Here is a 25423-nt window from a genome sequence, read left to right on the forward strand (position 1 = left end):
GTGGATTTTTTATCATCAACAGTACTTGAGTCCACTTCCATCCAATTTGACTACGTAATGGAAATGTCAAAGAGATACTAAATTTAACTGATTCACTGTGATACTTCAAAGGGTTAACATGCATCTCTATTAATGTTGCTGCCACCAGTAAAAATAGATGGGGTTATTCCTAATCATGGATTAAACCACCTGGATAGGACTTAAAGTGTAAGACATTGATAAATAACTTTTGGATGAATAAGATGAATCCTTTGATACATTTAAAAGGATTTGAGAGAAACTATTCCTGGAAACATGTTGTAAAATATTGGAGTAATGATGAAAGTATAATACATTCAGTACGCGTTTTAACATTCTACCTGTCCTTGTGTGTGTACGTTGAAATACATTTGGAACAGCATTCATCAGTAACTTGCACAACCCTTTTTTGTGAATTCTGAAGACTCATGCATCTCAGAGGAAAATTGCATGCTGCAAACATCAAAGTGATTTCCCCTTAAACTAACAAAGACATCACTGGCATTCTGTCAACTTGGGAATCTAGAAACCCACGCTTGAGCAACCATTGATGTATGAATGACTAGTGATTAGGGAAAATGTGTAGCATATTACCCGTAGTCCTCGTATGACTGAAGTTGGAACATCTGAAAACAATACAGGAAGGCATCTAACTAGACAAAAGCTGAAAAAATAATAACGTGATGTTGCATGAAAGTAAACAATCTAGGAAAAAAATGATCACAATACTTGAAAATATTCTGCTTGCAACAAATCCAAAACAAATATGTTACTGTGAGGTATGAAAACATTAGACATTAAGAGAAACGTTAGTGTCTGAGAACATAAGAATATGGAAAAAGTAAAGATGTGAAAGCAGGAAAATGGACAACACAAAAAAAAAGATGCAGAAAGGAGTGGCATTTGTAACTGGTGATAAAGTCCTGGAAGAAAATATGTCCTATAGTCTGAAGTAAAGAAGTTGTCCTCCATTAGATTAAACGGTGAATGTACACACAGTGATAAGAGAATATGAGGGTAATTCATAGATTTCAGCGCAGAAGTAGCGCACACGGCCAGCGCAGAAAGGGAGTGTGCGCCACCGTGCTCCAGCTGCATGCGCCAAACAGCATTCAGGCGCACCGTGTATTCATGGATTTCCCCAGCCATTTGCAGCCGTGGTGCAGCGAACATCCAGCAGCGCCAGTTACGCCCCCAAGAGTGCCCCTTGCGCCAGAAAAAGTAATAGAAATCCCCAATACAGCACAAAGGGACGTGCTAAACCTGGACCAGCTTACAGGGCCTCTACACTGTAATTGCATGAAAAACTATGCGTACCACTCTCGCGGCATCCAAAACGCGTGAAAATCTAATCATGCACCCCATTGAATACACATACCCTGCTCGTGGCAGCCAAAACGCATGAAAATCTCCCTGCGCACCGCCTTAAATATGCGGACCCCGCTCGCGGCAGCCAAAACGTGTGATAATCTACTCGTGCACCCCCTTGAAAATGCGTACCCCGCTCACTTCTACAAAATCACGTGGAAAAGGCCTACCGTAAACCCGTCAATATGCGTACTGTGCACAGGCAGCAAAATCACATGAAAATCTCCTCACGCACCCCTTGCAATACACATACCCCCTGCACCAGGCAAACTGCATAGAAAAAGTGCCCCCTGTGGTGTGGGCTTCCTGCGAGGCATGGTTAGGAGCGTTGGGGTTTTCCCTGTGGTGCGGGCTGCTGCAGGCATGGTCAGGGGTGTTGGGTGATCCCCTGTGGTGTGTGCTGCCTGCAGGGCATGGTCAGGGGTGATGGGCTGCCTGCAGGGCATGTTCAGGAGTGTAGGGGGGTCCCCTGTGGTGTGGGCTGCCTGCAAGGCATGGCCAGTGGTGTTGGGTGGTCCCATGTGGTGTAGGCTGCCTGTGGGGCATGGCCAGGGGTGTTGTGTGGTCCGCTGTGGTGTGGGCTGCCTGCGGGTCATGGTCAGGGGTGATGGGCTGCCTGCAGGGCATGGACAGGGTTGAAGGGGGGTTGCCTGTGGTGTGGGCTGCCTGTGGGGCATGGTCAGGGGTTTTGGGTGGTATGCTGTGGTGTGGGCTGCATGCGGGGCATGGTCAGGGGTGTTGTGTGGTACCCTGTGGTGTGGGCTGCCTGCAGGGCATGGTCAGGGGCGATGGGCTGCCTGTGGGGCATGGACAGAGGTGTAGGGGGTCCCCTGTTGTGTGGGTTTCCTGCAGGGCATGGTCAGGGGTGTTGGGTTGTCCCCTGTTGTGTGGGCTGCCTGCGGGGCATGGTTAGGGGTTTTGGGTAGTCACCTGTGGTGTGGGCTGCCTGCGGGGCATGGTCAGGGTGTTGGGTGGTCCCCTGTGGTGTGGACTGCCTGTGGGGCATGGTCAGGGGTGTTGTGTGGTCCCCTGTGGTGTGGGCTGCCTGCGGGGCATGGTCAGGGGTGATGGGCTGCCTGCGGGGCATGGACAGGGGTGTAGGGGGTCCCCTGTGGTGTGGGCTGCCTGCGGGGCATGGTCAGGGGTGTTGGGTTGTCCCCTGTGGTGTGGGCTGCCTGCGGGGGATGGTTAGGGGTTTTGGGTAGTCACCTGTGGTGTGGGCTGCCTGCGGGGCATGGTCAGGGTGTTGGGTGGTCCCCTGTGTTGTGGACTGCCTGCGGGGCATGGTCAGGGGTGTTGTGTGGTCCCCTGTGGTGTGGGCTGCCTGCGGGGCATGGTCAGGGGTGATGGGCTGCCTGCGGGGCATGGACAGGGGTGTAGGGGGTCCCCTGTGGTGTGGGCTGCCTGCGGGGCATGGTCAGGGGTGTTGTGTGGTCCCCTGTGGTTGGGCTGCCTGCGGGGCATGGTCAGGGGTGATGGGCTGCCTGTGGGGCATGGACAGGGATGTAGGGGGGTCCCCTGTGGTGTGGGCTACCTGCAGGGGGTGCATGTGGCTCCTCACTACAATGGTGCGCAAATCTGGGGGTAGGCAAGTGAGCTTTCCACACGATTCGCTTGCATGAGTGGGGCACGTGTATTCAGGGGTACGCAAGTGCTCTTTTCACGCGATTTTGATGGCGCAAGCCGGGTACGTGTATTCCGGAGTACGCGAGTGCGCTTTTCGCATGATTTCGCTGGCACTAACGGGGTACGTGTATTCCGGGGTATGCGGGTGCACTCTTCACACGATTTTGTCAGCGCAAGCGGGATAGGAGTATTCCGGGGTATGTGAGTGCGCTCTTCACATGATTTTGCTGGCGCAAATGGGGTACGTGTATTCCGGGGTACACGAATGCGCTCTGCACGAGATTTTGCCGGCGCGAGCGTGGGTACATGTATTCTGGGCTACGCAAGTGTGCTCTTCACGCGATTTGGCTGGAGCGAGCAGGGTATGTGTATTCCGGGGTGTGCTAGTGCGCCTTTCACGTGATTTGGCTGGTGCGAGCGGGCTACGTGTATTCTGGGCTATGAGAGTAGCATCCATGGTGTCTCACAGTCACACACACACCAAACAGACACACACACATGTACACCATGCAAGTACATGAAGGTGGGACGAGCATCCATGTGTCACATCCCAAACGTGGCTGAGTCCACACAGAGGCATGCAAACATGTGTGCATCTTCACATGAAGTTGTGCCTCATACATCACAACACATACACCATTGAAGTGCAGCACACATGACTGGACTAACATGCAGCACGATCATGTCCCTGCACATACACATCCATACATGGGCCTTGTCAGACATATGTCCAAGCTGCACACTCCTGCCACACCTCAAAATGCATTGTGTGGAATGAGAACACATGGACACTTCCCGCTCGACTCCAGACGGGTCTGCCTCTCATGGACCTTGTGGTGAAGCACTGGGCGAATGCGCTACAGGACCCTCATCTGGTCATTGGTAAGCAGGACCCAGCGCCCCACTGCATCCACTGTGTCTAAGAGGCGCCAAGCCTCCCTGAGGGTCCTGTACTTGAGGTCCTCTAAGCGCTTATGGATGTGTTTGCAGTCGCGGGTTGCCACCCACTCAGGACTTGGTCCACCAGGATGCCAACTTCTTTTGCAGTGAAGCTGGCAACCCTCTGCCTCCCCCCGAGGCAGGTGTGGGTGGGAAACTGAGTCCTGGGCTGGGCTGTGGAGCGATGGAACACTAGTCAGGAGTCTTCTGTTCCAGCAGGGGTGGTCACAGCAACTGGACCCCTGGTGATGGCTGATGTGCTGGCACCTAATTGCAGGGCACGTTGGCAGTGGGCAGTCTGGCAACAGCAAATGGCTTGTAGGAGGCTGCTCGAGGCTTCGGGGTGCAGGTAAATGGCCTTCTGGGCAGGAGCGTGGTCTTCCGTGTGTTGTTGCGTGGCCAGCTTGATGCAGAGTGACTCAGCACGTTAAAAATCAGCATGCGTGCGTGTAATTCGAGGAAAGGTCCTTAGCGCGTAAGCGTAAGTGACGTAGCGTGCATAGGCGTTGCTATGCACATGGGTTAAAGGGCCGCATAGGACACAATTTTCCTGTACGTGCATTTTGTGGAGAGCGAGCGTGTGATTCTTGTACTTCTTGCGGGTTGACATGTGATTACTTCACAACTTTTGCAGTGCGTACTCCTTGTTTACTGCAGCAGAGCTCACTTCTTGTTTTGGATCGTGTTTTTTCCATACATTTTCCAGACAGACAGTGAGTTGCGCATGTATTTTTCCACTGTGGTTGCCCCCGTGTTTCGCTTACCCTTTCAGAGGTAATTGTAGCCTGCGTATTCCACACGTACGCATTTTTGTGTTTCTGGGTGCCACAGCGTACTCTGGGTCCTTAATTCCATGCATGTGGGCTACCAAGGGGTTGCAGGCACATTTGTTTTTGTTTTGCCTGAGCATTGCGTGACCCGTCTTTTTTCCCAAGGGTCACAGACAGCCTTGCAGGAGCAAAGAGGTACCTATTCCATGTAGTACCCTGCCACCTTCACCCCAATTGCCCAGGACAATTGTTTTCTACACCTAGCATTCACACAAGTACATCAGTGCAATGGTTGGGAGGCGACCAAGTGGTAAGGGAGGCAAATGTTGCCGACCTCCAAGAGGTGTCTGCGGTAGGGGACGTGGCCAGCATGACCAGGGTGGCCAGGGTGGCCACGGTGGCAGCAGTGGGCAAAGTGGCCAGGTTGGCCCAAGAGGGCAGTGTGCCCAGGACCATTCAGGGACATCTATGCCCCCTCCAGTGGTTCAGAGAAATGCAGCTGACACCATCCCAGCTCAGGCTCTGCTAGCCCGGCCCGGATTGGTCATGGAACATGCACGGGATGACTCACAGGCCAACTTCCGTGTTAAAAGTCCAATCGACGTGTGGCAGTGAACGTTGCTGTCACCAGACCACCTGAATTTGGGGAGGCAATGTCATCTGCTGGTTGTGGAGGCTGCAGGAGCAACTGCAGCTGACAACACCCCAGGTCTGAGTCACCCAGCCGGGACAGTGTTGGTCCCCGCCCCTCACACCAAGGCAGTTGTGCTGCTTGGTCCTGGCAACAGCACCCAGCAGCCAATGGCTGCAGTGAGACCTTTGGTCATCATGCCATTGCCTGCTTCCAGTGGCCAGTCCACCTGCACTTCAGCCCCTACAGACCAGCGGCATAAGCCACTCAGGGTCCACACCACATCTCAAAAGGAAGAGGCGTGCTCTTTTGGAACAGGCTGGGACCCCAGACATGGCTCGCCCCTCCGGCACATCAAGGAAGCAGAGTTTCAATAATGTGGAACTGGATGCACTTGTGGGCTCCATGTTGGAGCATGGCCACGGCATGCTGGTGACGGCAGGGTGCAAGACTACGCCTGGTAGTGCATCGCGGACCACATTAGTTCCTTGGGATGTGTGAAGCGCACAGCTGATGATTGCTCAAAGCGTTGGAATGACCTCAAACGCAGAGAAAAAAACAAGCTGGCTTCTAATTACGCCTCTACTCTGGTGACTGGCAGTGGGTCACCACCAGAGGAGGATGAACTAACAGAACATGAGGCAATCGCTGGAGGGTTCATCACAGAGGATGAAATCCAAGGCGAGGGAGACCTCCCAGATCTTGAGACAATGTGCGGTGAGTGCCCATTCGTGTGTGTCCAGACCATTTGTATGTTGCTTGGGAGATGTGTTGTGATCGAGTGACAGGTCAGGCTGTATAGTCATAACTGCCATATGTGACCCATGTAGTGCCTCCAAGCCATCCCCCGCCCTTGGGTATGGGGTTCACTGAATCCGTACTGACCACTTTGTACACATGATGACTTCACTTGCCCTTAAACTGCAATCATGCCACAACATTGTTATTATGTTTTTTTCTCTTTATTCTGCCTGAATCATCTGCATGAAAAATGCAGATTTGCGTGCCTTTCTGCCTGAAAATCACCATACTTCAGTCAGACAGGGATTTTCAGGCAGAAAGGGGCATAAATGTTCGTTTTTCATGCAAATAATTCCATTAATCAGGCTGATTGATTGCTGAGCACCTACACATGTACTGCACCCGCTCACTTCTGAGCCCTGTTGCAACCTTCAACATGACAATTGACTTGTGCCATGTCAAAGTGACCTACCATTGATGTATCCATGTGCCTCCCATCACTGTATTTGAACACACTGGCTTTGTTTCAGCTTTTTGCACACGTGTGTTTTGTCCCACTTATTTGCATGTTCTGTTTGATGTAATGCGTTCTACATGGATGGGGGACAGTAGTGATTAATTCCCATCTGGGTGTTCTTGTCAGTTCTGCCATGGCTATGCTACATGCCATCTGTGTGCTGGCATGTGTCATGTTTGTGAATGGTCCATGCCACTTACAGGCTTATGCGTGATGCAGGTGCTATGAACCATGCAGCACATGTGTTGCTTTTCCATTTTGGAGAAATCAGTGTCTGCTTTCAGGGTCCCCTTGCACTTCATTGCCACTGCATGCATGGCTGAGTTTGTGTCATGTGTGACATGTCTGATTAATGTATTGGATGTAAACATTGTTTTGCCTATGTGTGTGGGCTATGCTGTTCATGTGTGTCTTCATGACTTCTCTGTTCATTTTGTGCAGGTGATGAGGCACTAGATGCTGAGGAGGAGGAGGAGATGGCACAGGGGCAGGAGTACTCAGAGCCCCAACCAAGTACTAGTGGAGGACGTGGGGTGGTGCCGCATGAGAATCCATTCCTCCTACAGACTATTCTGTCCACGGATGTCTCTGGGTACACCTTCGAGGATCTCTCTGGCTCAGATGCTGAATCAGACATTGGCACAAATGTCCCGTCACAGGTGAGTGTTCGGGCAGGGATGCTGTTCTGTCCAATGCACCTGCACTGGGGGTAGACCCCTCAATGGCCCATTCAGTGTTGGAATGTCCGCCATTGCTGGTTACAAATGCAGGGTCACACTACACACTATTTGCTCCTGTTCCGGCGGCAGCAGATCAAAGGAGGAATCCAGTCCTGCAGCCTCAGGCAGTGCCAGCACAGCAAGGTGCACATCACCTTGGGCCCGACAGGTGTTGTGTCCAGCAATGCGGTGGACGTGCGCGATCGGGCAATACTGTGTGGGAGAACTCCATGTATGCAATTGCACAACAACAGACGGCATCATGTGAGATGATGGCTCAGGCTGTGAATAGGGTCGTCAATTCAATTCTTGCCCCGATAGCCAGTTGGAGCTCCAGCAGCAGGCAACGCGGTCCACGTGCCGGTAACACAGGCAGGACATGTTGGCCACCAACAGGGACCATTGGCTGAACAGGGGCTCTGCCCACAGCCATATCTGCAGAGGCACAGGCCCACAGGGATGCCCTGAGGGAAGATAACACCTCCCTCAGAGCTACTCTGGTTGCACTTGAGGTGTCCCGGAGTAGACGGTCAGAACAGCAGCTGGAGCAGCTAACACGCAACATCTCAGCTGAGCTCCACGCATCCCGTGAGGAGATCTGTGCATCATGTGAGGCCTTGCAGGCAGAATTCCATGCTACACATGAGGAGCTGCAAGGGGACCTCTGGACCATCATCCTGCAGAGCCAAACCTTTCAAAGATGCCTGCTTGCTGCCATGGGGAAGCATGCCAGAGCTTTGCATGGTCTGCCTCCCGTACCACACACGCCTTCTCATGTAGCACCAGAGGGTGTTGACGGCGATGGCAGTTCTCCCACTATTGGGTAGCCGTGCAGGCCATGAGCCCATGGAGGGATTTTTTTTCATTTTCTCAACGTCCACACATGTGGGTGTTGGGGTGCACCCTGTACCTCTTCCCTCCTGGGTGGTCCATCCCTGGTCACCCATGGCCATTTTTATTTTTGTTTTTGTTTTTTTTTTTTATTTTCCTCTTTTTTTTGTCTATTGTGCATTCATGTTATAGTGTATTGCTTTGTGTGGCACCCATAGTCATCCACTGTTTGTTCCAGCTGGTCCCATACAGGCTTGTCTTGTGTTTGTGTTTGAGGCTTGGAGTCTAGACCCATATGCCACTCCTGCTTCCCCTTTCCATGGGCTTGCAAGGATGGCACCGTGTGACAGTAACTTACACAGAGGCATTGGGCTTCTATCAGTTGTGTGGCCAGTCTGTAGTGCAAACTGTGTATACCCCCCTAATGGGGATTAATGACGGTTTCTCCACTGCATGGTTGATTTGTATATTGTATTCAATATTGCTCATTATGCATATTTACATGTTGCTTCTTCATGCGTTACCTTGCCTGTCTATATTGCAGATGCAGTTCATGCTGTATGCAGTACCCTGCCATATATACCTACCAGCAACACACTGAAGATGGGAGGGGTCGATGTGGTGCCTTTGTCAGATTGTGACACTTGGACTATTGTGATTGGTCACTGTCAGACATTGCCACTGTTGGGTCCTGTATTCATGATTTGTCATGCTGGTAAGTATATGTTCAAGTGTGCAGTTTCTTTTTGATATGTGAGAGGGAATTGTCTGTGGCATGTTTCCATTTGTGACGGTGCACTTTGTGACAGTTGTGTCATGTGTTGTGCATTTATTTGGTTGCTTTCACATTGCATGCCATGCCATGGTGTTTCGGGTGAGTGACATGGGGTTGGGGGGGTTGGGTGACATACCAGTATTTGGGTGTGCTGTTTTGCTAGGGGGTAGTCCTTTATGCAGCATGAATATGTGCCTTTTGCTGACACAGCATTGGGTTTCTTTAAGTAGCTTTGGATGCACGCAATGTAGCAGTTCCAGGGAGAATTTCTCAGGGTGGTAGGGTTGTGACAGTTGACTGTCCCTTTCTCATCATCGATTGTCAACTGGTATGTGTCAGGCATGTGTGCACTCTGCAGGGGTGGGATTTTAGGTGAAAAAGGTAGCCACAAGCTGGATACGGGCTGCCTTGCCACGTGCCCTCCTTTCCCCTCCCATGCACAGCAGCTGTGCATGTGGTTGGGGATGTGGGGCACCACCATGTTCACTGGCACGTCACGCTGGGTTGCAACATTGTGCAGGACACATGCTGCCACAATGATCCTGCATGCTACTGGGGGCGCATAAAGCAGCTGGTCACCAGAGCGGTCAAGGAAGTGGAAACGTGACTTGAGCACTCCGAAAGTGCGCTCCACTATGCCCCGGGTTACAATATGGGCTGCGTTGTATCTTACCTCGGAGGGTGTGGTGGGGTTCCGTATTGGCGTCAATATGTAGATGCTCAGAGGATAGGCACTGTCCCCTTGGGAGGTGATAATGGTTGTGATTAGTTGGGTTTTGCCATTTATCTGTGTGTGACATGCATGCATGTGCACAGGCATTTGTACTCACCAATGAGCAATGTGTCGCCATGCCTCCCAGCTTCCAGGTCCCGGTTTAGGGGTGACATTCTGAATATGAAACTATCATGGGTGGCCCCTGGATAGTTTGCATAGACAGAGGAGATTATTCCCTTGGCATGACATACCACCCACACATTTATGGAATGCCAGTGCTTGCGGTTGCGATAGATGTGCTCAGTGTTCCTATGACGACATAGAGCCTCATGGGTGAAATCAATGGCACCGAGCAATTTGGGGAAGTGTGCCACCCCGTAAAAAAGTCCTGTACCATGGCCTGCCTTTCTGCGGGTTTCTGGGCATGTATATGTGCCTGATGACTGAGGGGCGTGCAGTCATGATTGCCAACACCTGGTGTAGGCAGCATGACTGCATGGGCTGTGAGACACCCCCAGCCATGGCACTTGTCCGCTGAAATGACCCAGTGACCAAGAAATGCAGTACATTGAGCACCTTTTCCAAGGGTCTCAGTGCTTGGGAGAACAGGGTGGGTAATGTGAGGTCCTCCTCCCACTCAGCAACCAGGTCTAGGATGATATGGGGTGGAAACCTGTACCTGTAATAGACCTGCTCATCAGGCATCCCAAAAAGGGTGGTCCTGGGTAAAGAAAATGCGGGGCCTGGCTATCCTCCTCCTGCAGTCTCCCACGACCACTGCTGCGAGGAACGATACATTCATCGTAGTGGTATGAGCATGTTTGTTGTTTGCATGCACTTTTATGCTGCGCAGGGCGCTTATGCCAGCTTTCGCCTGGCGTAGGTGTTTCCGGCTTAGCGCGTCTTTTGTGGTGTGCAGGTTTCCCCTATTCAATTCCATGAATACGTGATTCGGTGCAGGTCACAGTTAAACTACTTTCAGCGCCTTCCATGAATCACCAAACGGGCTCTTGCACAGCTTTCACACACGTGCCCTGTGATTTTCACGCTTGTGCCCCCGTTTTCAGCGCACATTAATTCAATGAATGACCCTGTATATTTCTCAAACATGGGCGGATATATGACGGACTCTTAATTTAATTGAATGGGTAGTGTTTGTGGGGGAATAGAAACACATGTATTTGTTATTGCAAAACACTACGTAGAAAACTAAAGGCATGGCTTTTGGAACTAATACCAAATGGATGTGAGGAGAAATGTATCTGGCAACACGCAGGGCCAATGACATTTGTTAATTGGCAGGCACAATCTTCAAGGTAAAACCTGTAGACACTGTGTCCCCAGTGGTAATTTGGCCAACAGCAAATGAAGTTTGATTTCTTTGAGTTGTAGATTGTATGTGGAAGGATGGCATTTCGTGCATCCTCCTTGACCAGTGGCACACACCCATTGTTAATTGCTTTCTAAAGTTATGCTTGCCTTTGCTTCAGAGGAAGGTGTTAAATGGATGTGAGTAGAAATGTATCCAGGAATATGAAGGGGAAATGACACATGTATATTGCCAGAGACAGCCTTCAGAGTACTACCTGTAGACAGCACATCTGCAGTGGCCATTTGTCCAATGGTATTCAGAGCTAGATTCAGTTGAGCTGCACATTAGGCCTCATTCCGAGGTCGGAGGTAGTCATGGCGCTATTAGCGCCATGCCTGCCTCCAATAACGGTACCGGCACCGGTCTCGTTCAATGGGGATTTACCGGTGTAGTCTGACCTTTGCGGGACCGGTAAGTCCCCATTGAAAAAAACATTCCCCATTCCCATTTGAGCCCCTATAGGGCTCAATGGGAATGGCGAAGTAGCTAATAACGGTACGGCAATTTACGGTACCGTTATTAGCTCTGAAGTCCCTTAATGGGTCCCGTCCTTAACACCTGATCAGACCAGGTGTTAAGGAAGGGACCCGCTAAGGGACCTCGTAGTAGGGCGATAGGGGATTACCGGCACCGGCCTCCTTACCGGTGCCCGTTATCCCTTACCGCCCCACTTGGAATGAGGCCCATTGTCATCAGAAGGGTAGACTTTCTCACATCCTCCTTGACCAGTGGAACACATACTTTGACAAATGTTGGCCAAAGTCAGCATTGCCTTTGGTTCAGGGGAGGATTCCAAATTCACGTGAGGAGAAATGGCTCCCAGAATAGACAGTGCCTTAGACATATGAATATGAACAGGGGCAGTCTTAAAAGTACTAGCTACACACACCTCATCTGTAGGGGCAGTTTGGCCAAGGGCATATAGCAATATATATTTATTTACATTGTCAATTGATTTATTTTAAAAACAGTGTTTTTTTTTTAGCTTCCTAGAGGTCCAGTGGTTCACCCACGCTGCACACAGTGCGATTGACTATATGGTCTAAAAATGAAGTCAGATGAGTATATGCAAGTGGCGGATATACCAATGCACTAATTCTCAAAACAGTGTTGTTTCTATGTGATTGTATATGTAGATTTTGAAGACACAAAACATGGCTGAACATTTGAGATTGTTACTAAGCAACTCCATACCTAATATAGGAAGAGTAAACAACACAATAATGAGTACCTACACTCATCCACATGTCAGTTTTCTCTTCGTCGGGTTCAGTAGTGACAGAAAAGAACGACTACCCTCTTGTTTTGTCTTATAAAATCCCACTTGTAGAAACACAAAATATAATTTAAATAAGAGATATACATTATTACTTCCATTACAGTTGAAAGTTCCTGTTATGGTACACATGTACACGCCATGCATACACAGTATAATAGTGAAAATACTTGACATCCCAACATCAGGATCTCCTAATGACCTTTAATGTGTTTTGTTGTATGTATTTCAAGTTTTGTGATCTCCTATGTATATTCGTATATTCGAGTTTCAATATTTGCATATTTTGATTATCATAAACATGAGAGTGGCTGCTTTATTTGTCATATCTTATGCCCTTCTATACATTAGGTAATGATAAAACATGTTTTGTTGATAACAGAGTAGATAGTGATATGATAGAGTTCAGGTGACTTAAAAAAGGTAACTAATTGCATTGATAAAAAAAGATTCATACAATATAAAACATGTTTAATATCGGTATTAAATATGGAGAATAAGACAACATTATACCATACATTGAAATGATACAGGTTAATTATTAATTACGAATTGAAAAAAAATATATATGTTAATACCACATTAGAGCCAGTCTTTTGTGAATCCACCACATAAGGGTTCTGTAGCACACAACCTGTACCATCTATTGAAAGAATTGAATGTGTTGAGTTGAATGAAAGTAAATATAACGTTTAGCTGTTTTGTTTATTGTTTTAAGATATATACTCTGCAAGGGTAAAAGTACAAAAGAACATGATTCAGCAATATCAAAATATAACAGAAAAAATACGTAATTCAAATATGAGGCAATATACAATGTTGATTTAACATGTATAAAGCAATATAGTGGGAAGACAATTGTACTGTCTTTATAATACAACATATATAACATGGGGACAAAAATGACAATGAGAAAACAAGTATAATTATTACATATCCAATATAGGGAACACTTCAGATTGTTTGAGTTCATGATTATACTGTAATTTCAATTACATTTCAAGTCAGTTCATCTATACAAAATGATGAACATTGTGCTCACTCAATGCTGGAACACATGGGTGAACGGTGCCACAAGAAAACAATAGCAGACACACCCAATGGAAACATCTTCCATCTGCTGAATTCTGAATCTGGTGAATCTTCTTCCCTAGTATCATTCTTCTCGCCCATTCATTGGTGGCTTTGCTTTGATAGCATGCCCGCGTCAGTGGATTCCAGTTTATACATAGATTCCTAAACACAGGCCTTGATAGCTGGTGAAGAAAACCGCAAATATTAACTGTAGAAAAACAGAAAATAGGGAATTACATTTAAAATCAAAGTTGAATTCACAATCAGCTTTAAAACAAAACTGTAAATGTAGTCAAGTATGTTGAATACATTAACCTAAATGTGTCTATAGATGTTCAATGGGTCCATTGTCACAAATAGATATCAGTAGAGCATGTAGACAAGATATAAGCATAGAGGCAAGCACTTTGTGAAACACATAAGTACACATACTACTTTTTTGTAGGCAGCAGTAACGTTAGTAGCAGTATATCACAAACTACATGTCTTGTAGGTCATAAATGAACAGAAATAACAATGAGTCATGCAACACAATACTGGAATGAGTGTTGATATTTATTAAGTGCAGAGGTACCTTGCGCATTTCCATGTAGAGATGTCAGTAAGTTGAGTACAGAGGAGATTTAGCGCTGTTGTGCATTAACGTCATAACAAGGGGAGGTGCATAGTGAATGAGGCAGCTGATGACACATACTAAGATGTGTGCTAGGATGTATTGCTGCCAGGGGACTTCACCTTAGGTTGATCGTGCAGCCAATTACATTATCACAGTATGACGGTTGGGTACAGGTGTGTGTTACAAACATATATTGGTAAAAATGTAAGTGAAGCTCTGTAAAAAAAAAAACACACATTGATATATAGTTTGATACAGATGTGAGTACCATTGGTCGAAGTAAACACGTGAGTGAAGCACTCCTTTAAATTCTGATTTTTCGATGAACTAGAATGGGTTATCGTTTTTCCTCTCAACTGGTTCCAAATCACCAGAATTGTACATTAGTAGAACCATAAAACCTATACCCCGCGTAATCGTTTTCTCTTCTTATCTGTTGTACAAAGTGCTTAGAAGTTAAAGGGTTAATATGACTTATAAAACCAACTTCCAAACTATTTAAAGCATGAGGAATAATTCGAGAGCTAAAAAGTTAATTCAATACATGCTCTATACATCTCACACCAAATGACTTAAAAAAAACGTTATGGTCCAGTGCAAGAAAATACTATTCAGGAAGATGCTATAAATCCTAGAAATCACCAATCTATAGTATACTTCACATATTTAAAGTCAGTCTGGACTCCTTCAAAAGTTCCAGTATCTTGTATGCATCATTACCTTACTAGATGTTTGTGTTCAAATAACTATGTGCCCAAGTCTGTATGGTACTTGGATTATTTGAATACAAGTCCCTCCTTGGCCTGTGAAACATTTTTTTTTGTGATGTGGCACTATACAAAACACCATTGAAATACAATAAATTCACTGAGCTGCACAAACTGAAAGAGGCTTTTTCTGATTAACCTTTTGATAACCAAAGATCTAACAAATCCTGTTCTCTGGTAAATACACCAAACTCATGCAACTTTGTCAGAAATATGTAAATTGTTGTCCTCCTTTCATTGCATCCGTTCGCCTCACTGATGAATATGTTTCATTTGAGATTTTATTTTGTATCCAGGTCTTCCAGTATGGCAAGTACCTATACATGTTAAGTTCATGATCACAGTGTTAATGTCCATTGGAGGTAACCACACTTATCATGCTGTGAAGCATGAAGCAGTATCTGGGGTCAGCATGAACAGATTAACTTATAATAGATCCTTCACAATGGATAGATCTTGCAATACATTTGAAGTGAATTTTTCTTTTCTTTTAGGTTCTACTGCAGCTCATTAGGAACCACTCGCAAGATGGCTCACCACAGAAGCGGTTTTGCAATAAAGTGGTGTTGTATTCACTCTAGTGCACGTTTGTTACGAAAAATCATAGTGTTTTCAGCAGATGGTCTTTCTGGCGCCGTTGGCGACGTATCTCGAGTGTCCAAACTCCCCAATCCAAGATGGCCGGGGGCTTACAGGTAGACAGTGCAGTGTTTTGGGAGACCGCAGACCAAGCCCCTCCCATTCATCACGGGAAGGTATTTCCGGTCCTGGATCCACCACAACATCGCGTTGATACTGTACACAGAAGTCACGCTTCGTGAGTATCGCTACTAGATTTCACGGACGCCGAACATCGGAAAGCCTTTATCTCACTGACTCCATTCTTTAGTCCCTTTAGTTAGGAACCCTCACGTTCACCCCCCGGAACTCCTGCGCCAGCTCTCTCATCAGCCCTCTTATAGCTCAACACAGCACGGGAATCTATGGAACTCCCCCACCTTAAGTAGGCAGTATTCTTTCCTCAATCATCCATTAAACTCTCCCTCTTTAGCTTGTGCTTACCCTCTCCTCTGTTTTATCTGCACAGCTCAATCCACGCTTTACACAAATACGGACCACATCTCCCAACCACCACCGCAATTGGAATCCAAACCATTGCTCCCGAAGACCCATTCCACTACCCGTTCAGGATTACGGTACGGGAGGAAAGGAGGCTTCGGTAACCTCAAGATTCACCCTCTTAAAACTGCGTTCACTTACCAACGTGTCTGTTTTCACATAGATATTTACCTATGTCCTGTACTCGGGATCCAATCTCTTCACTTCTCCGTACGATCTGATTCATAGGGTAGGTTCCACTTCCCCGAAACTACTTTCCTTTCTCCACTTCCTCTTTATCAGGTATAACATCTCCTCTCTCCTTTTAGCCGACACTGACAACAGAAGGAAGGAGACATTGAATTCCATACAGAGGAATAACTGCCAAACCTACGCTATGGAGACACTCAGTTTTATCCTGTCATGTCCAGCTCCTCCTCCATTGGACTCCATCGACGAGGGTTTTCTCCCCCTTGAGGGTTTCCCTGGCGTCTTCAGTCCGTGCCGACTGGTCAGCGCTGAGAGAGGGTGTCAGGTGAATCACTCCTATACTCCGAAAACCCTCTGAAGATCAGGTAGGAGACATCTTATCCTTTTACTCGTGTGAATTTGGGAAGGTGATTTCCAGCACATCCCTTAACTTAAGGGGCGCAGTTTAATAAGGTTGGTACCCCATAAACAGCCATAACAACTTTTTGTGCACCAGACTCTGAAGAAAAAACATATTTTGTGCATGTTTTGAAATGTTTTATAGCATTGCGTGCTTGTTGTTATCATTCAGGAGTAGTACCAGAAGAGGCCCACATGTCCACTCAATCGCTAACTCCCTCAATGGCCGAGCCTGACAGCATATGTCCAACCCATATGATTAGCAAGAAACACATGCACATAATTCGCCTTCCACTCCTATGAAAAATAAACCTAGTGGATACATGGAAGGCATGATCACTAATTCACCAATGTGAAATCTGCACAGAAGGTAAAATCTTGGGTGATGTATCCATGTATTTAACAGAGTAATCACCAGGCACTAAACATTTTACAGTATCCAGGAGTTAAGTGTCAAACTTGAATAGTGAATTCCTGGACACAGCCTTTTACAGAACACACATATATAACCCACTTATAGACAATGAAATATGACCCCAGTATAGTTGTTAGCATATGATGATATGATATTAAACATCTATAAAACCGACAGGCTATATATAGGAGGCCAACCTGTGATTCCTTGGTCTTGTCAACAGCTCTAGTGATCCAACATGGAAACACATCCAATAGTTCCCCTGGGGTCTTGATTCAAATATCATTCTAAATAGCAATGACTGCTTGCAGTATCAAAGGTGCTCCAAGCCTGAAATATTATTATTTGATGGAACGCCCACCATGCAGAGATCTACCAAAACATATCACATGCAGGGCTGTCTGGGGGTAATTTACACCAAGGCTCTAGCTACTAAAAAGAGAAGAACATTTGAAACCACAACAGAAGTTTTCTTTATAGAATATTACATATACACATAAATAAATAGAATGACTTTTTTGAAACAATATTCACCTTACAACAACTATCATGATGAACATCGGCCACAGATGTGCGACCAGTGACACCAGAGAGAGCACTAGATGATTAACCATTACCTGCTATAATATGAGAGTGGTTAGGATTCAGACAACATTATTCACACTTGAAATGCTTGCCAAAGTATTACGTATCCTACCTGCATGTCTAAACCATTTTCCCAAAACATCCCACTCCCCATCAGAGAATGAAATGAAAGGTCAGGCCACCTGCCAAAATCCACAGGTTGTCACCCCTCATCACTCAGAGTCCAAACACGTGCATGAAGCCACATCAGCCCACAAGTGCAAGAACATTGATATCACTGAGGTAACAGATAATACTAGAACTAATATGCTGGATACACATACCCCAATTCCTAATAATCAACACTTTCCATGAGAAAACATACCTGACAATAGAGGAAACTAGTTTGAAAGGGACAGTTTTCCATTCAGATATATCAATCTCAATTTGCCAATAGCAACCTAGCTAGTATTACAACTATGAGGAAAGTAGTGCATTTACCTTAGTCTAAACAAACACAAACAAACACACACACAGATTACAAATGAGCAGCACCATTCATCTTCTACAGTGTAATCCCACAGATTACACAATACTTGTTAAAAATTGACTCCACAATAAAAGAGGCAGACTCACCCGAATTTATTTGCAGATCATCAAGTGCTATGTAGATCTTAAGGATTTTAAATGACTTGAGTATGTGTTGAATAAAGACAGACCTAATTCCAAATTATGCATCCACATTATACCGCCGACATGCTGAGAATGTTTTAGCAGAATGGAAGGAGCTTCTGATAGAAGTAGCAACAAATACAACCAAAACAAATGTTTGATGGGGCATCAAGCGCCAACTCCATTCACATGGTCACACATTAGATGGCAATTCAACTGCTCCATCTGAGATACCATAAATACAATACTAATCTTACCACTTCCTCATCCAAAGTTATCCCCAACTTCTTCCTCCCAAAAAGAAAAATTTGACAGTGGATGGATGGATGACTTTACCTCCTTCAGTCCTGAGAATAATTTTCTCCCAAAACTGTCATCAATCTTTCTGATTTCAAACAAGCTGACCCTTTACATAGCAAAAATCCTGCGAGGGTTTTGATGAACTCCCACAAGGCTATCTTAGAAGTCCTGGACATACTAGTATGTTGACTTACAAAATACCCTAAAACAGATATTAACGTATAGAAAATGGTTTGATCTACAGTTGACACTCCGTAAACAGCAAGAACATAATCTAGAAACAATCCTTTGAAGAAAAATGAATTGAGCATCACTGACAAATCAAACTGTAATTAACTCTGTATGCAATTGATCTTGTAGAGCACCCTTTTATCGCTTGTGTTTGCCTTGTTGTGAATGGCTCTGTAAGACAAAAGGGGTGGGTCATTAGTGGAAGGGTGGCTGAGGCAGATGCAAAACCTGTTATGTTGATGAATGCAGGTCAGACGTACATTGTTCCTCTGTGCCTATCTGCTTTCTATCCATTTGGCTGAAAGACTTGGAATTATGTTATCCATAGGGAAGAGCGCAAGTTCTGATATGCCTGTGCTTGGTTAGCCACTGATATGAGATTGTGTGATATAGCTAAAGAAGAAAGCTTGGTCATGAATCCATAAGTGTTGATGTCTTAATGACTAGGCCTCTGCCAGCCTTCTGTGGGCCATTTGAGTGTATAGTTTAAACTGGTATGTGATCTTCAAGGGAATTCCATTAGTCAGGGTAGAGGGGAGTAGGACTTACAAGGAAAAACATTGCACTCTTACAGGCAGGTCCCCTTTCACTTCCTTAAATATCCACTGTCAAAGGGCCTCATTCCGAGTACGGCGCTAACCAATGGCGCTATTAACGCCTTGGTTGACGCTGTACCCGGAACGGCAGCGCCTTGGTGGATGAATCAAGGTTGGCGGGGCGGTAATTCCCCATTCACCAAGGCTCTTCCCCATTCCCAAATGAGCCCCCATAGGGCTCAATGGGAATGGGGAAGATGCAAATAACGGTGACCATTTATTACGGTCACCGTTATTGGCTTGCATGCCCCTTTGCGCCCTCGACTTTAACACCTGCTCAAAGCAGGCGTTAAAGGCGAGGGCGCAGAGGGAACTCGGAGTATGGCGGTAAGGGATCTCGTTACCGGTGGCCACTATCCCTTACCGCCATACTCGGAATGAGGCCCAAAATCTCATTCTCTCTTTTGCTCTCTCTCTCTCTCTCTCTCTCTCTCTCTCTCTCTCTCTCTCTCTCTCTTTCTCTCTCTCTTTCTCTCTCTCTCTGTTTTTACCTATATTCCTCTATCCAACAGATACATTGTTGCACATGTGCAACAAAACAAGCATCTGCGATTTGGCAGATGAAGAACGGATGAAATCTGGAAACTCCACTCTTTACCATAAGCTGCATGACACGTGATATGGGAGGGTAGATTGTTTCATTCAGAGAAAGGGTTGTTTGAATTTCAGGATTGCAGGAATCCAACCCACATTCCTTTGTTTGTTAGTTGGAAAGCTGAGACATACCTCAGAACCCACTCTAACATACTCTAACAGGTTCAGTGTTCAGTGGCATGCTGGGACATTTGCCCCTCAGTACAGAGCACAATATTTTACAGGCATTTGCTAGAGAAGGGGCACGTGTCCCTCCTTCTCCTTCCAGATGTATACCCTGCTGTTTGCCCTAAGCCCCAAACTCCTATTTGCAGGGAGAATGGAGTGCATAACACATGTATTTTCTTAATAAAGGATTTCAGATTGTTTCCCATTGGAGGTGCTTTATGTGGTTCTATGACAAATAAGGTTGCATATCCCACTAATTGATTCCATCTGGTTCTAGCCCACAATAACATAATGCACTTGTATTGTATTACTTCACATTTGTAATTTTTCTCTATGAATGTGTGTTTTTTAAGATTTACCAACTCAGAAAAAAAACTGGAGAACCATCAACAGAGTAGACCTTAACACAGATGTGGAAGCCATGAAACCAAAAACAACAACAGAAAACTAGAAAAGAATGGAGAAAAATATATGACTGCATACCAAAAACAGATTGGACTATGTAAAGCCGAAATGCCCAAAGCCAAAAAGAGATACTACAAGAAATGCATCGAAAAAGTAGGCAACACCCAGAAAGAAGTGTTCAAGAACATAAATGAGATGAGAAGCCCATCTATATGCAACAAAACACTGATCCCTACACAAAGACTATGCGACAACCTCGCAGACTACTTTAGGAACAAAATCACTAAGATTCAGCTAATCATATAAAGCAAGCCCAAAAGTCCCACAGACCACCTCGAACAGCCAACACCAGACCCAATGACCAGACTAAACCTTTGCCGGCTATCACAACAGATAAATTGAGCAACATAGTGCACAAAAGCAACAGAGTGGGTTCCCCAGTAGATCCCTGCCCTACTGATGTCTACAAAGCCATCCTCGCCCAACCAACACCAGCAGAATACATCCTCAACATCTTCAACCTCTCACTGGCAACAGGATCAGTGCTACACACCTTCAAATCAGCCTACATCAACCTACTCCGTACAGATACCACGGGAAACATGGAAGACCTTACCAACTACCTGCCAATCTCAAGTATACCACACAAAAGTAAACTAGAAAGCTACATCAATTAGCAAATTCTGGGAATACATGGAAAACAACCAGCTGTTTGATTAGGAACAAGTAGGCTTCAGATCAATGAGAGGAATGGAAACTGTGCTACTATCTATTCTACATCCTAAATACCAATGCAGACTCCAACACTAACTCTGCATTAATAATACTCAATCTCTCAGCAGCTTCTGCACAGTCAACCATGGCACTTCCATCAAAACAATAAAACATATTTGGATCGGCTACACTGCTCTCCTGAGGTTAAAACCTTTCCTGACATAAAGAATAGAAACAATCTGGGTACAGTCATTCAAATTAGCACCTCTGAAAACAACATGTGGAGTACCGCAGGGCTCATTGCTTTCACTGTTATTCTTTAACATCTATATGACTCCACTGATCAATCTCATCAAGAAACATGGCCTCACCTTATACAACTGCGCAGATGACACCCAAATCATCTCTAAAATCAACACCAATGAAGAGCAAAACCCAACTCTAACCAACATCCTCACTGAACTAAACCAATTGATGAGCACCCGTAGCCTCAAACTCAACCCAGACAAAATCCAAATCATGATTACACCAAATGATCTGAACAACCAGCACATTACATGGCCCACAAACTAGGCAACTGTGTCGACCAAACATTCTGTGTGATAACATCCATGTGTTACAAATGCAGAAAGGAACCACTGGGCAATGTTGAAAACAGAATCCACTGTGTGAAGTGACTATGAAATAACATCATATGCCATCTGGCTCTGATATATTGTAGGGCGATGGTTATCATCTACATACACCAATGAGAAAATGTGCTTGTGGTTAACAAATAATTGTGGTAGTGTTCTCATACCCAAAGAGATCAACATGAAGAATTATTCAAATAATGTCAACCACATATAAAGCACCTTTTCAGTACTAACCCAACATTGCACTTTTGCAGTTTAATGTGCAGAGAAAACTGATCAGGCAGTACTCTGCCCGCTAAATAATATCGCATGTTGAATGTAATATGTATTTGGAATCTTTTTTTGAGTGTATATTCTGTGATATTTAGTTTGATGTCATAAGAATTCTGTATTTTAGATTTGTGTAGATTTAATGTCTTTTTGATTAGTATTAAAATAAACGTATTTTTAATGAGAAACAAAAAGTGAGGTAGAGTGCAGCATTTATTCCAATTCTGCACATACTCCATAGGTGGCCTTATGGGTTCTACACAAGAGGGAGGGGTTGCTTGAGACTCACCTGCTTTGTTCAATTAATCTATGGACAATTTTTGCTAACTTATTTTAAAATATGATCAATTAAAAAAACATTTGCGAAACACATAATCATATTGTTGCATGAAGATCGCATGGTGATGATGTATAGCTGGGATTCATGCTACTGCAAATTCCTTTGTTTAAATAGGCTTCTACGGAAGAAGGGGGCAGATGTAATGAAAAATGCAATGCACTAAATTATTTGAACCGTTCCACTAATTTCAGCAGAGACGGTGTGCACCAGTTACAAATGAGGCAAACATTTCTGTGTGCTGTAGGCTTTAATAACAATACTAGCATGTAGCAAGATAGCATTAAAGCACATTCTGTGTGTAGTTGAATACATGTAGCAGTAGGAACTGAAAGGGGGTACTAACAGCTAATGTAGAAATCCATGTGGGGGCTAAATTTGCAGGCCATAGTCTCTGTGTGCACTAGCAGCACCACAGAAGGTGCATTATCAAACAAGCTGGTTGTGGGCTGCCAGTTTTCAGAGAATAAAGCAAAGAAGTGAAACTGCATTTGCAGGCAGATTTCAGAGCCTGTGATGTGTAGCTGCTAAACAAGGGCCTTGAGTATAAGTATTCTTTGTTCTTAACAGGAAAAGAGAGAGGAAGAATAAGTTATACTATTGGGCTGTGTGTGCTCTGTTGGCTGTCCAAAGACCAAAGGGTTGAACTGGAAAATGCTAGAAGGCACTTTAAGTTTTTGGAAGGTTTTGTTATGTGGTCAGACTGGAGTGGGACACAAAATGGGCTGGAACATTGTCAAACACTGATTTTCCTTTAATATACATATCTCCTTTACACATTGTTTTGTACAAGAGATCGGGCAGGCATTAGGTTTTGTTAGCAAAGGCCAGTTTGATTTGACAGACACGACTAAGACTGTTTTCTTTATTATTTGATGGTCGAGGCAACTCCCATCCTATTTATAGATCAAAGTAGGAGTTGTTCCAGACCGCACAAAGTTAATAAAGGTGTTACAAATTGTATCTTTTGTGCAGTGTCATACTTGTGGAACCATGCTTCCCCTATATATGGTGTCAAAGTGGGATACTGCTTAATTGAGACAAATTAGGTTATCCTAAAATTCCAGAAACTTAGTCACAGAGCCTCAGACCCCTCTACCACCACAAAAGAATCCATAGGCTGTGATATTTGTAGCAGCCGAGAAGCCACTATCCCTCATGGGAAAAGAGGTATGATTCCCAGACACTTAGTCTTATTTCCAGCATGCGGGTTGTTATGTAAGATTAGCCCCAAAATCTGGCATAGCCTGGAGGTTTGGCCGAGATGTCCTAGCAGGCATTAAAGATCCAGACTTTCAGGGACACATGAAGGTTCTCTTACAGAAGTATTGTGAAACCCTGTTTGAAATACACCCTGGGGACAACATTGCACAGGGAATTCTTGAGAAGGGTCTATTTCCCTGTTTTAAGGAAGAAAGTGAACCACAGGAAATTGACAGACATAGCTTAGGCTTTGACGAGGCCGATGAGACACATGCCCATGAAGCAAAAAGGGAAGAAGAACCTACCATGCTTCTCGCTCTAGCCTTCACCCAGCAAAATGATCCAGCTCTTTCAGAGCCTTTCTTACAAGTGAGTCCCAAGGGAGAAGAACAAGAAAAGGGAAGTCCCTTCTTCTTGCTGAAACAGGGATTGCTTTATAGAAGTGAAACCTCCAGAGAAGGCTTAAGCAAAACTCAGTTAGTAATACCCAAAACCCATTGCACTATTGTGCTAGAGATTGCACACTCTCATTTAACAGGAGAACATTTAGAACAGTCTAAAACCCAACCTCATATCAGTGGGAAAATCTACTGGACAGGTATCCATGCTGACATAAATAACTACATTCAGACATGTGAAATTTGCCAGAAAACCAGCTCACATATTCCCTTACCTGCCCCTCTAAAGCCATCACCGATAATAGAAGTGCCTTTCTCCCTAATTGGGATGGTTATCATTGGACCGTTGGAAACATGTAGACTGGGTAATAAGTTGTTCTCGTAATCATTGATTACACTACCCGGTACCCAGAAGCCTTTCCCATGTGGAATAACACAACCCAGAAAATTTTAAAACAACTACTACCATACTTTTCTATGGTTGGTTTCCACAAGGAAATTCTGACAGATCAGGGATCCAATTTCATGAGTAAGCTTATGGGTGAAGTCAAGGAATTACTACACATTGCCACCTTAAGAACCTAAGCGTATCACTCTCAAACTGATAGATTGGTAGAGAGATTTAACAAAACCCTTAAAATAATTTTGAGAAAATTGGTAGATGAGGATTGGAATGACTGAGATCACATGATCCCCTGGGCTCTATTTGCAGTAATCAAGACTGCTCAGGCATCCACCGGATTCTCACCCTTTTGAGCTACTCTATGGTATAGAACCAAGAACTGTCCTAAACATGCTCTGGGATACCTGGGAAGGGAGAGAAGAGGCATGCAATCCCCTCTCACAGACAGCTACCTGATTGCGAGAGCACATGAAACTAGTCCGGAGTCTAGCCCACACTCACATGGAGAAAGCTCGAGCCCAACAGAAGTCCACCTATGATAAGAAGGTGAATTTAAGATCTGTTTCAGTAGGACATAAGGTATTAGTGCTCTTACCTACCTCTGAAAATAAACTTGTCTCAAAGTGGATTGGGCCCTATGAGGTGCTAGAGCAAACAGGAACCTATACTTATAAAATAGCCCAACCTTATAGAAAGCAAAAGACCCGCCTCTACCACATAAATCTCTTAACCCCTTAAGTGCCATGCTATTATGCAAGTCTATGCAAAATGGACAAGCATACTCCTCCTTGGCACTTAAGGGGTAGAAGTGGACACCACCGCCTTTATATTGTCTTGTTTGGTATCCAAGGAGATAGACAACTTTGATATGATTCACCAAGAACTATCTAAACAAAAACATCATGATTTGAATGACCTTATTATGGAATTCACAGATGTATTCTGCGAGAATCCAGGGAGCGTACATGGTACTTATCATTATTGCAGAACTCCAAAGGGAAAAGTGGTCCATTTGAAACCATATAGACTCCGAAGTATGAAAACAAATAGTGTTTG

This window comes from Ambystoma mexicanum, chromosome 7q (assembly GCF_040938575.1).
Source record: "Ambystoma mexicanum isolate Mex_15411 chromosome 7q, UKY_AmexF1_1, whole genome shotgun sequence".
Taxonomy (NCBI): Eukaryota; Metazoa; Chordata; class Amphibia; order Caudata; family Ambystomatidae; genus Ambystoma; species Ambystoma mexicanum.